Here is a 14,605-nt window from a genome sequence, read left to right on the forward strand (position 1 = left end):
CATTCGCCCTAGCTTCTCACCTTGGGGCGCGCCAGTCTTGTTTGTTAAGAAGAAGGATGGCTCTATGAGACTTTGTATTGACTATCGGGAGTTGAACAGGGTAACAGTGAAAAATAAATACCCACTTCCGAGGATTGAGGATCTGTTTGACCAGTTGCAGGGAGCTTCGATTTTCTCCAAGATTGATCTGCGCTCGGGTTATCACCAGTTGAGGGTGAGAGATGCTGATGTTTCCAAGACTGCTTTTAGGACTCGTTATGGCCACTACGAGTTCCTTGTGATGCCGTTCGGACTGACGAATGCGCCAGCGATCTTCATGGATCTCATGAATCGCGTGTTTCAGCCGTATCTTGACCAGTTTGTGATAGTGTTCATAGATGACATTCTCGTCTACTCCAAGAGTCGGGAGGAGCACAGCAGACATCTGACCACAGTGTTGCAGACATTGCAGAAGCACAAATTATTCGCAAAGTTCAGTAAATGCGAATTCTGGTTAGAGAAGGTGGCGTTCTTAGGCCACATCATTTCTAGCAGTGGTATTGAGGTAGACCCAGCAAAAGTTGCAGCAGTCAGAGATTGGGTTGTGCCTCAGAATGCATCCGAGATCCGCAGTTTTCTTGGGCTAGCAGGATATTACAGAAAGTTCATTCAGGGATTCTTCTCCATTGCCGTTCCACTCACAGCACTGACCAAGAAAAATGTGAAATTTGTTTGGAGCGAGGAGTGTCAGAAGAGTTTCGATACTTTGAAGCAAGCTCTTATCTCAGCACCAGTTTTGGCCATGCCATCAGGGCCCGGCGAGTTTGTCCTTTATACCGATGCTTCGAAGCTCGGTTTAGGTGCAGTTCTGATGCAGCATGGGAGAGTTATAGCGTATGCTTCTCGACAGCTGAAAATCCACGAGAAGAACTACCCTACCCATGATTTAGAGTTGGCCGCCGTAGTTTTTGCCTTGAAGATTTGGAGGCACTATCTGTATGGAGAGAAATGCCAGATCTTTACCGACCACAAGAGCCTCAAGTATTTATTTACGCAGAAGGAGCTGAACATGCGTCAGAGGCGTTGGTTGGAGCTTGTGAAAGACTACGATTGTGACATTAGCTACCACCCGGGTAAAGCTAATGTAGTTGAAGATGCATTGAGCAGAAAAGTCGCAGTGATGGCTCATTTGACGATTCAGAAACCTCTTCAGCTTGAGATGTAGAAGTCTGATCTAGAGTCATATCCTCGAGATAGAGTTCCCCGTCTATCTACTTTGACGATTCAGTCTTCTCTTATTGACCGTATTCACAGTGGTCAGGCCGCAGATGAGCAGTTGGCACAATGGAAGCTGAGAGATGAAGCCAAGGGCAGTGTCTTGTATACAGTCAGCGACGGTATAGTGAGATACCGAGACAGGATGTGGGTTCCTAGCAGTGATACTATCCGAGCAGATATTCTATCAGAGGCCCACATGTCCCCGTACTCCATTCACCCGGGGAGTACGAAGATGTACAAAGATCTGCAGTTGTTGTATTGGTGGCCAGGGATGAAGAGAGACATCAGACGTTTTGTATCCGAGTGTCTGACTTGCCAGTTAGTGAAGGCGGAGCATCAGAGACCAGCAGGTTTGCTCAAGCCTCTTCCCATTCCCGAGTGGAAGTGGGAGAATGTTACCATGGACTTTGTGACCGGATTGCCGAGGTCAGCCAGAGGATCGAATGCTATCTGGGTGATTGTAGATCGTCTTACCAAATCAGCGCACTTCTTGCCTATTAAGACGACTTTCACCATGGTACAGTATGCGGAGTTGTATATCCGAGAGATAGTCCGACTTCATGGTGTCCTAGTTTTATCGTATCTGACAGAGATCCCAGATTTACTTCCTCGTTTTGGAAGAGTTTGCATTCGACTATGGGTACGAAGTTGCTGTTTAGCACAGCTTTCCATCCGCAGACAGATGGGCAGTCGGAGCGAGTTATTCAGATTTTGGAGGATCTTCTTCGCGCTTGCGTCATTGATTTCTCCGGGAGTTGGGAGTCGAAATTACCATTGTTTGAGTTCACCTATAACAACAGCTTCCAGTCTTCTATTGGTATGGCTCCGTATGAAGCACTGTATGGCCGCAAGTGCAAATCTCCTGTTCATTGGGATGAAGTAGGAGAGAGAGCAGAGTTGGGTCCAGAGATTGTTCAGCAGGCGGCATATGTAGTAGTCAAGATCCGTGATAGGATGAGGACTGCTCAGAGTCGACAGAAGAGTTATGCCGATCAGCGGAGGAGAGAGTTAGAGTTTGCAGTGGGCGATCATGTCTTTGTGAAAGTGGCACCTATGAAGGGTGTCATGAGATTTGGGAAGAAAGGGAAGCTCAGTCCGAGATTCATTGGACCCTTTGAGATCCTTGACAGAGTTGGGACGCTAGCTTATCGTGTTGCTCTTCCGCCGAATCTGGCCGGAGTACACAATGTGTTCCACGTCTCCATGCTGAGAAAGTACATGGCGAATCCTTCGCATGTGCTGAACTTTGAGCCATTGCAGCTTACCCCGAACCTGTCTTATGAGGAGAGACCAGTGCAGATCCTAGACCGTCAGGAGAAGAAACTTCGGAACAAGTTGGTTAAGCGAGTCAAAGTCAAATGGCTCAATCATTCAGAGGAGGAAGCTACGTGGGAGTCTGAGCCGGAGATGAGAGATCGATACCCCGAGTTATTCGGTGAGTTGTAATTTCGAGGACGAAATTTCTCTTAAGGGGGAAGGATTGTAGAACCTGTAAATCAGTCTACGTATAAGCCATGCATAATCCTAGTATTTTAAATTAAATTGACTTCATTGCATGATTATTTTAATGCTTTTCTTTGAAGTTAATTATTTTATTATGCAGTAGTTTGATTTTTCAGTTATTTCAGTGAGGCCGGACTGGAGTTGGAGTTTAGAGATACAATTTTAGATTTAGAAAATATTTTCAGGATTTAATTTAGCTAGCAAGTAAGTTGATTTAAGTTAAAAAGAGGTCGAGGATTTATTTTAATTACTTGAGGTGAGTAGGAAATAAATTCATTTAAGTTCCATAATTAAGGGGTTAGTTCACTAAATTAATTAGGGATAGGTAAGGCTCTTAAGGTATTCAAATTTATCAACTAAACAATATTTCCTTCCATTTATTAGATGAATTTTCGGCCCCCTTAGATGACTAAGCATTACCTTGCCAACTCAACACCTTTGACCCTTTCTTTGTATTTAATTAGTAGGATAATTCTTTTATTTTTGGGAGCACCATTTAATTAATGATCAATCTTATCCTCACCTAGTCTAGATGGTATTATGATCGGCCACCTCACCCCAATAAGCACCAACAAATCATTTGATATCAAACAAGAATTCAAAATTTCAAAATGAGGGAGACTTGGTCTTGATTTGTCCCTTATATTTTGCACCCATCTCCCTCACTCCCCTAACCATTTCCCCATCTCCCTAATCTCGAAAATCAGAGCCATTTCAGAGTAGAAAACCGTGGGTTGCATAGCTAGACACAAGAGGAAAAATTCAGTAACAAGCTAGGTAGCAAAGCGCTCCACCTCCTCCGCGCCGAGTCGTCGTATTCTTTCGTTTTTCATTCAAACGAAAACCAAGGCATGTCTAGATTCTTTCAAACCTCAATCAAGTCCTATTATCAATTATTTTTCAGTACATGATCATGTTTTAATGAGCAAAAACCGAAATTTTAAGCAACTAGAACAAGGAATAATTCTGCACAGATTTTCGGTTCTACCATGCTTCACGATTGGTATGTTTTGTTTCGATTTCAGGGATGGCTCTTTCCAGGGGCTCAAAGCTGCATATGAACATGTACTAGGACATGTTAGGGTCATGATAGAACGTTGGTTCCAGCCCCATACACATTAGAATTCGTCAATGACAGCACATCCCCCATGAGTGTCATATTGAGCTTCAAAAAATTCAGTTTTGTTGTCCAAGGGTAAGGATCTGATCATGGCTGCCCTAGGGGCCTATATCCATGGTTGGATCACTCCCCTAGCATGTCTAAGACGAGACTAAGTCGCCCTTTTGGTGGCTTGGTCCATGGCTCATCGGTTTTCAATTTAAAAACAAGAACAGCCCCCTCCCCTCTCGGCCCCTTCGGTTTTTGACAGCATGTGTGTGTTCGAGTTTTGTGGAATGGTATGGATCTTGGTTGGCCTATGGCCCTTAGCCACGGTTCATACCATGCCCCTAGATGTCTAGATCGTGCCATGGTCAATCAATGGCCACTGGAACGAGTCGAGACAGCAAGCAAAGCACAACACCACACACGCACGCATGAGGGCCCTCGGTAAGAGCTTTTGGTTGGTTGCTGGAATGGTGAGGATTGTGGCTGGCCTAGGGCCCTTAGCCATGGTTCAAATCATTCCTTGGATGTTGGTAAGAGTCTCTGGTCGGTGGTTCACGCCCCAATGGCCGGTAGTCTCGAAAACAACACAAGACACGCGATTGCACAGCTGCTGGAATTTGACAGCAACTTGCTGTGACGGTTCGGAGGCTTTTTTGAGTTCTTGGTTGGCTTTTAGCCTATGGCCTTGGACTGGACAGTGTCTCATCGAGTTAGGAAGGTCATGTTTTTGACCGTTCGTGATTCGGATCATTTTTGAGGTCGTACGAGAATTTACGGTGCGATGTGCCAAATTGACTCTCGAAAGAGCGTTTCTTGTTTTGGCCTCCATTTCACCTAGATTTCGTCCCTCATCATTTTAGGAGCATTAGTTCATAATTTTAAGCGTATTTTAATCATGACTATACGTCGGTTCAGTGTTGGTTCGGGTTGGTTCGGAGTCATGATTAAATACGAAGTCGTTAGACGTAATTGTCGCATTTTCAAACTTAATTGCATAGTTTGGTCAAGTATAAGCTATTGCATATTTTTCATGGCATATTTAGGTTGCAGCGAGCCTGGGAGCGATCCAATCCAGTTGGTAAAATATACAGGATATTTTCATTATGCCATTTAATTATATTACGTGCATGAAAATAGAAAATACTTATTTTTGAGATTTATGCGATATTGCTTGTGGTCAATTGACTATTATGGGAGCATTATTTTATACGGTCGTCAGTGACCGATCAGTTCAGTTTGGTACCACCCGGTCGTCAGTGACCGGTCAGCTCAGTTCAGTTTGATACTCCCCTGTAGCCAGTTACCGATCAGTTCAGTTCAGTGCAGGGGCCACAGGCGTAGACCATAATCTCAACAGAAAATTTTTATCAGTTATTTCAGTACAAGGCTCCAAGGAGCAAACATTCTATTTACTATGACTTTCTGTTCAGTTATGCACGTATTATAATTGCTCAGTACAAGTTATTTTAAGTATGCCTCATGACATGATATTTTATCCATGCAAATTACATTTTCTCGTTACCTACGATATTTGCATGCTGAGTCTTTAGGCTCACTAGACTTGATTGTTGTAGGTACTGATGAGGCCAGGGCCGAGGGCGGGGACCAGTGAGCCAGCTTGGGTCGGCAGTAGTGGCACCCGAGGACCTCAGTTTCAGCACATGTAATTTTATGCTCAAACATTTTTACCAGTTGTTGGACATTCTTTGAATTGTTATTTTTGGCAAACTTTATTTTCTTCCGCTGCTATATTTTTTTTAAACATTGAACTTGATTCATCAGTTGATTTTATGGATGAGACACTCCATTTATTTTAAAATTTTTTTTTTTAAATTTTCCGCAAATTTTCAAAGTAAGAATTTTCGGGCCTTTCACAACATCTGTACCGTGATAACAAATATATTTAAGTAACAAGCAACATTGAAAAATATCGTAATCAACATACATTTCATGTCTGTGGTAAAATCATATGCATAATCGTGACATGTCAAAACATGTTAATAATCATAGCACATATCATCATGAAAAAATATACGTGCTCATTTTTTTAATTTGAATTTCGTTCGTCAGCTTTGACTTTCGTATTATCATGTCATTTGAAGAATCCATCTACGTGTAACCGAGGTACCCGACGGCGGAGGCATCAGTGACGACATTACCGTCCACTGAGCCCCAACCTTTCATGTCATCATGTCATTGAGTCATCGTGTTAGTCACAACCAACTCCCATCCCTCAAAAAGCGTGCCATCATATTCACCATTTAAATAAAAGCATGCATATACATAATTTTTTCTTTAAACCAAGCATGAAACGTATTTATTGTAATTCCAAAAAAATCATGAACATGATGGATAAACATTTAAAATATGATAAATTTGTGCTCAGGGCGCTGCCGGGACCAAAATCTGACCTCGGGTGCAAAATGACCATTTTGCCCCTGGAAACCCAAAATTACCGTTTTACCCCTGGGCCTCTGAATTTTGACCCGAAGCTTACCAAACTCCTTAAAACATTCCAAAACATATTTTTAAGCATTGCTAGAAGTAATCTAGAGCCCATTTTACAACATAACCGATTCGTTTTAAAACTTAGACCGGGGCCCCGGTTTTAACCCGAATCGACTCGAAACTTAACCGAATTTTCCCAACTTTTTTACCACACCTTAAAAACACTTAAAAGGCCCTAAAACCATCAAGATTATGCCCCTAAAAATTTCGGGATGGACCTAAAAGTTGCTGGACGTCAACTCTTCCCCAAACTCGATCCCTAGTGCGGCCTCTTCCGAATAATCGATGCTAGCTTACAACCAATGAATCAAATTACTGACCCACCCCTCTTGGACCCCCCCCTAGGATCTCTCCGAACCCTTCGAACCCACGGCTGCACCCTCATGCAAGCCGCAGCTCGTCCCCAAACAAAACTCCCGAGACAACCCAACCCGCTATCTCTTCTCCCCTCTCAAGATCGATCGGCTTCAAAGGTCGCTCCAGCAGCGTTCGAACCCTCCTTAGCCATGACTCAAACCCTACATGATCTGATCTAGGCCTTGGATCAATCATCGCACCGTCGGCCCCTCTCTTTCCACGCGATCTCCTCAATACCGAGCCATCTTAGGGACAACGCCTCTCGATCTCCACCCTACAACGTCTAGCCTCCCACACTACCTTCTTAACTCCTTCAAACCATCATGTATCGCCCCTTAGTGACCAGAGATCGGCAGCCCCTCGCACAGGACCAGAAAACCGTGAGTAACAGTACAAAAAATGCAATAATCTCATGCAAACCAAAAAATCCTTCGTGTCCTATGCTAGATCGAAAATTTCTCACACAAATGCATACACACAACAGTATAAGACGTGAATGATGCAAAAACAAGGTTACATGGCGTGCCTTGATGTATATTGAACAAAAACTTTGAAGAACCGCGCGAAGGGAAGGCACCAGAGGGATTTTCTTTGCAAGATGAAGCTTGGCCAAAGCTTGGCTGATGAGGGGCTGCTGAAATCGAGAGGAACTAATAGGGGAAGGGGTGTGTCGGCTGGTGGGGGATTAGGTTTAGGTTAAATAATAACTAGGTGCTAGGTTAAGGTTAAATAAAAAGGTTAAAGGGGCCCTAGTATAAAATTAAAGGGTAGAAAGTGGATTGGGAGTCCATTAAGCTTAAAAGTAGGCATATTAAGTTCAACCACACACCCGAAAAATATTTTTTTTGATAAGTTTTTGAAAATATTACCCGAACCTTCAAAAGTCCACCGTTTCAATAAATTTAGCGTAACGCTGAAAAATATGCTATAGCGGGTAAAAATACCCAAAAAAGCCCATTTCTTGAAAAATATATTTAAAATGTCTTGTGATAAACATAAAAATTTTACATTAATTAAATATTTTATAATATAAATTTATAGTTTTTGTTTAATTAAATGTTTAAATATTATATGTTTTATAATAAAGTGTATAAAAAATAAGTTGTTGTGTAATTATAAATTTTTACTATTTTTACAGGTTCGATAAAACAAAAATAACCTTGGTATTTCAAATGGGATTAAGATGATTCTTGGACCTGCAGAAAGTTGATGATAATATCTACAATATTGGTGACAAGCATAAGATAAAAATCTTCTCACAATTGAGATCAAATTAAGCAATAAATAAAATTAACAAAGGAATGACAGTTTTACCATACTCTAACATTTTGACCATATCTCTCAAATTACTTGGTAAAATGTTAAAAAAAAGTATCACAGTTCAAACAACTTAATTATCTACATGTTTTGTTTTATGTGGAAAAGAAAATTCAGATGGGAAGATTTTCAAAAGTGATGTGTATGATAACATAATTTCTTGGAACACCAATGAAGACTTTTGTGTAAAAAAATAATATTTTATTTGTGGTTCTCTCCCAAATTTGGCTATAAATAGGGGTGCATTGTAATGTATTGAGATATCCATCATTTTATGAACAAACCTTTGAGTTCATATGTTAATTTCATATTCAAAGTTTTATACTTTGAATAATGAGTAGCTAACTTCCCAAAGTTGAGATGAAAAGGTGAAACTCTTGACATGATAATAAGGTTATTAAAAGGTAAGAATCTATGTTTTATATTATTTATTCATTATTTATTTTTTATGTTATATTTATTTATTTAAGCATTATTATACCCTACTTATAAGTGGGATTTTTGATTTATTGTTGCTATATGTTACACTAAATTCTTGGAACCATTTAAATGTTAGTTTGGTATTAACAACCATTTAAAGTGGATGTCTTGATTTATTATATATGAATATATCATAATATTAATTTATTGGTACCATTTAAATGTTTGTTTGGTTTTACCAACCATTTAAAGTGGATGTCTTGATTTATTATATAACAATATATCATAATATTAATTTCTTGGTACCATTTAAATGTTAGTTTGGTTTTACCAACCATTCAAAGTGGGAACCTTGATTTGGTGTTTACAAATATATATATAGCACAATAAATATTTGACAACATTTATAAGTTTTGGTAGATATACTTATAATATTATAATATATAACATAATATAAATATGATTATTTATTATATTGGAACCATTTTATTACGTGGATTTAAATAATATTCATTAATGTTAACTTTATTAAAATACCAAGAATGGATCCTTTAATCTTAACTACTTAAATTAAAATTTGAACAATTAAAAATTACCAATTAAAGATTCAAACAATTAAAAGAAAAAAACAAAAACAAAACAAAAAACATTGTAGTGGACTTGTAATTACCTTAGCTTCTATGTGGATACGATATTCGGACTCACCGAATTATACTACTTGTGGACAACCTGCTGTGGGAGTGCAACAATCAAAGTCGCATCAAATTTTTGGCGTCGTTGCCAGGGAAGTATAATTTAATTTCAATTCTATTTAATTTTTTATAGTTTGTTTTTCTTTCTTTGAATTTTTATTGCTTTTGTGTGTTTTTCTTTTGCATTTTCATGAGCATTTGGTCACGTACACTTAGTGGTCGACTCATTCGAAATAATCCTTTATTTTCACAAAATATGGCGGAAGAACCCATCCAAGAAAATGAAGATGAAATTCAATCTCAACATGATTATGATAGACGAAGAACACTTAGAGATCACATGAATCCTACACGTACTAGTGCACCTTCATGTCTAGTTTTTCCACCTGATGCATTTCATTTCAATTTTAAGTCTGGTATTATCCAACTTTTACCCAAATTTTATGTCTTAGATTCTGAAAATCCATACATGCATTTACGGGAGTTTGAAGAAGTGTGCAACACATATAATGATCTAAATTGTAGCACGAACACAATTCGACTTAAGCTTTTTCCTTTTTCTTTAAAAGATAAAGCTAAAACTTGGCTAGAAAATCTTAGATCGGGATCCATTCAAACTTGGGATGAATTGCAACAACAATTTTTGAAATTTTTTTTCCATATCATAGAACAAATTCTTTCAAAAGGAAAATAATCAATTTCACTAAAAAACAAGGAGAAACTTTTTTTCAGTGTTGGGATAGATACAAAGAATTCTTAATCTTTGTCCACATCATGGTTTTGAAATTTAGAGAGTTGTTTCTCAATTTTATGAAGGCTTAACACCTAAACATAGGCAAATGGTTGAATTTATGTGTAATGAAACATTTATAGATAAAGATCCAAACGAGGCAATTGAATATCTTGATTTATTAGCTGAAAATGCTCAAAATTGGGACACTATAGGTGCAATCGAACCATCAAACAAAATTCAATCTCCCACATCCGGTGGAGGTATGTACACCCTCAAAGATAACGTGATCTCCAAGCTAGATTTATCTCTTTGGCAAGAAAAGTTGAGGCACTTGAATTGAAACAGAATGGTCAATTAAAATCTGTTCAAGAAATTATATGTCACATATGTGATACAAGTGATCATTCTACAAAAGATTGTCCTACTTTGCCGTCTTTTAAAGAATGTCTCCATGAATAAGCCAATGTTTTGAACAATTTCAAAAGGCCAAATTTTGAACCATTTTCTCAAAGTTACAATACAGGTTGGATAAATCATCCAAATTTTAGTTGGAGGAATGATAATGTTGCACAATTTTCACAACCACATTTCCAGAATCAACAAAATTTTCAAAATTATGCACCATATGTTCCTCCACCTAAAAGAAATTTGGAAGATACATTGAATTCTTTCATTGCAAAGCAAGAGTATATCAATACTCAAATTGCTCAAACCATGACAAATTTGAAAGATAATCTTGCTAAATTTGCATCTGCACTTAATGTTCATGAAAAAGATAAATTTTTTTCACAACCACAGCCTAATCTCAAGGATCATCATTCACAAACTGGAACTTCTGGAACTCAACCGATGGATCAGATAAAATCTATTATTACCCTTCGTAGTGGTAAGGTTTTGAAAAAATCCATTCTTGAACCTTGTGAAGATGATGATAAATCAACTCCAAAGGGTAAGGAAGTGGAACCCATAACTTGCGAAGAGGAGGATCAATAGACAGTGCCACCACCATTCCCTCATGCATTGAAAAATACAAAAAAATCAAATTTGAATTAAGATATATATGATATTTTTAAACAAGTAAAAGTTAATATTCCTTTATTAGATGCAATAAAACAGGTACCATCATATGCCAAATTTTTGAAAGACTTGTGCACTGTGAAAATAAAATTGAATGTGAAAAAGAAAGCATTTTTAGCCGAACAAGTAAGTGCAATCATTCAAAATAATAATACTTTGAAATACAAAGACCCTGGTTATCCTACTATTTCATGTATTATTGGAGAACGAAAGATTAAAAAGCCTTGCTTGATCTTGGAGCTAGTGTGAATTTACTTCCATATTAAGTTTATCAAGAACTCAATCTAGGCGAGTTAAAACCTACTTCGGTAACACTTTTACTTGTCAATAGATCTATTAAAGTGCCCAGAGGTATGGTAGAAGACGTACAAGTCCAAGTTGATAACTTTGTATATCCTGTCGATTTCATTGTTTCAGATACACAACCTATCGAAGCTTTTAATGCAATTCTTGTAATTTTCGGTCGTCCATTTTTAGCAACTTCCAATGCTCTTATAAATTGCATGAATGGAATAATGAAGTTGTCATTTGGTAACATGACCTTGGAGTTTAATGTTTTTAATCTTTGTAAGCAACCACATGACAAAGGAGATGAAAGTGAAGATGAAAATCTTATTGAAACCCTTGTGGAAGAATACATTCAAGAAGTATCACTCGTTACCAGGATCAGAGAAAGAATTTGAGGAAAAATATGAGAACAAACATGAACCACCATATTGGAGTTGAAACCATTGCCAGAAGAATTAAAGTATGCATTTTTTGGAGAAGATGAAACATATCCAGAGGTAGTTTCTTCCAAACTAGTAAGTGATCAAGAAGGTAAATTTGTAACGTACTTTACTTTACACTACTTAAAATTTTGCGGAAAAATAAAAATTTTCTTAAATATGAAATTAACTTTCGAATTTGCATTAAAATGTCTCATTCTTCTAAAAAAAAATTTGCCATAAACCAACCACACTCAAGTTTGCCAACCATCTAAAAGTATTAGCAATAAAAAATCACCATAGAAATTTTGCCAACGAAAATTTTTGTTTTAGAACATCGTCAACAAACATAAAATAAGAGTATTTGAAACTTTCATAAATTCTTAAAAAACATGGCGGTCCTCGGGTTTAGCCTCCTGCTCAGTCCAAGCAGCTCACTGGTCCTTACCCCTCGTCTCCTCAAATGCATCATCACCTGCATCGATTAAGTCTAGTTAGTCTAAAGACTCAACACGTATAAACTGGAAGTAGCAAGTAATACGTAATAAAATCACATGCAACTTTAAAATAGAACATACATACTTGAACTTTAACATGCGTGTAAAAGCTTGATCATACATACATTACATAGACGTGCCATAACGTGAAACTTTTCTTAAACATGCTTGCATACTTGTACATACATAACTTCATCATTTTGCGTAGAGGCATGTTTCAAAGCAAGCGACCCATACATAAATACGCCTGATCAGATTAAACCACAGTACTGGGCTGACATGGAAAATCCACTGCTACATACATGAGATCCCCGTTCATGCTTTAACGGGTGGATTGGTCCCTGGTCATGATTTACCGCTTTCTAATCCTGATCTAAACCCGTTCATGCTTTAACGGGGTAGATTGGTCCCTGTTCATGCTTTACCGCTTTTCAATCCCATACATAATTTTGGTCATAAGACATTTAGCATACCTCAAAAACTTAAAAGTATTTTCTTTTTGCATGTCAACATACTTACTTGGCGTTGAGGGATTCATTGGATCTCTCTTGGGGCCACTACTGCACATACTAACATGAGTTCAAACACTTATCTTGCGTACTTAGATGTAGGTATTCGTGCTCACCACCGAAGCAAATAAATGGCGTATGACATTCTAGATTACTCGGGACTTGACCTCGTTTAATCATCGTACTAAACCATGACATGAAACCCCAAATCAATCCCTAAAATTTTTCCCAAAAAAATGAAGGTACACAGACCCGTGCCCAGGTCCGGCTCTAGGTCCGTGTAGGTACTAGAATGACACACCAAAAAGAAGGAAAGACACGGACCCCGTGCCTAGGTCCGTGTAAGGTCCGTGTAGACTCTGTAAAAAGACACTTCGGAAGGAACAAGGGCACGGACCCAGTGCCAGGGTCTGTGTACCCACTGTTGACGCGAACCAACGGAAATTCTGTACACATGATGCTTAATCTCCCTAACTCGATCGTACGAACTATGAACCGATACCTCGAGACCCATCCTAGGCCACCATAGTATTGACTCAAGCCTATACATTTCCCCCAAAACAATCACAAATCACAAGTGACACAATAAACCCATGAACCCGTCTTTTGACATCAAATGATTTTTACGACAACTCATTCTCCCAAGTGCCTAACGACGCGAAACGAATCAACAATAATCATCCCAACATCATTAACGATATATTTAAATGCAGCAGTGATCACCCGTCGATCCCCAACGAAGCCTGCAACCATAAAACTTCAAGAATACATCAATAACATATTTTTCAGAAAACCCAGTTTGAGCAGTCCAGGGAAAATGATCATAACTCACTCAATTATTGTCCAAATATTGCGAATTTTATATCAAATCGAAGGTATCAAAAAGTTATACATTTCATATGTTGAAAGTTTTCCCAAATTCTTGACCGAAAATTCGCAGTTTTCAAAATACAGTGAAAAACGAGAATTTAGATCTAAAAATTTTTTCAAAACTGATCCAACCAATTTTTTGCTCAAACTGTGAACATCATACATGAATTTTACGCATAATAAACATCAACATAAATACTTTGACAAGATCGATGCAGGAAAAACAGAATATACGTGCCTTTTGATATGAAAACTCATGATACGGCGATAACGAAACTGGAACGGAGCGAGGCTTGATCCGGGACGAACATGGCACTATTTTTCTTGAAGAAAACTCACGAAATTTGCTGGAAAATAAATCAGAGGAGGGGCGGCTGCACTCTAGAGACAAGAACCCTAGGTTTTGCTCTAAAAAAAATAAGAATGAAAGGTGTATGTGTGTGTTGTGTGTTAAGAAAATTATGTAGGGTGTGTGTAAAAGTGTGTGTGTACATGTGTTTTGTCAAATTAGGGGATTAAAATATTACTTAATTAAAAATTAACCCCTAATTAAAATTAATTAAACATTAACTAAAATACCAACTCCTCACAAAATACTAGCACCAAAAAAATTGAAACAAAATACACAATAGGTACAATTTTTAAAATTCTGAAATTTTAGAATCACCTAATAACCAAATTAGGCTTTTAAAATGCTACAACTAAATAAATTATTTAAAATGCCCCATCCTTAACTTAAAATAAAATACCACATTTTAAAATTGCCTAAATCGTCACCGGTCTCTTTTCCTCGATCCCGCATCGAATAATCGTCTGAAACATGAAACTCAAGACATAATTTAACGTGCATCACATAAACATAAGTAATTTAAAATAATGTAAATTTCACAAATTATGCATCACTAAACTCATTTTAAATTAAATAAATGATTTGACAATTAAATAATGCATGGGTTTTACGTGTACTGGTTTTGGACTCTACAGTTCCTCCCCCACTTATATAAATTTCGTCCTCGAAATTAAATCTTACCAAACAGTTCTGGGTAGCGG

This window comes from Primulina tabacum, chromosome 9 (assembly GCF_025594145.1).
Source record: "Primulina tabacum isolate GXHZ01 chromosome 9, ASM2559414v2, whole genome shotgun sequence".
In the NCBI taxonomy this organism is placed as follows: Eukaryota; Viridiplantae; Streptophyta; class Magnoliopsida; order Lamiales; family Gesneriaceae; genus Primulina; species Primulina tabacum.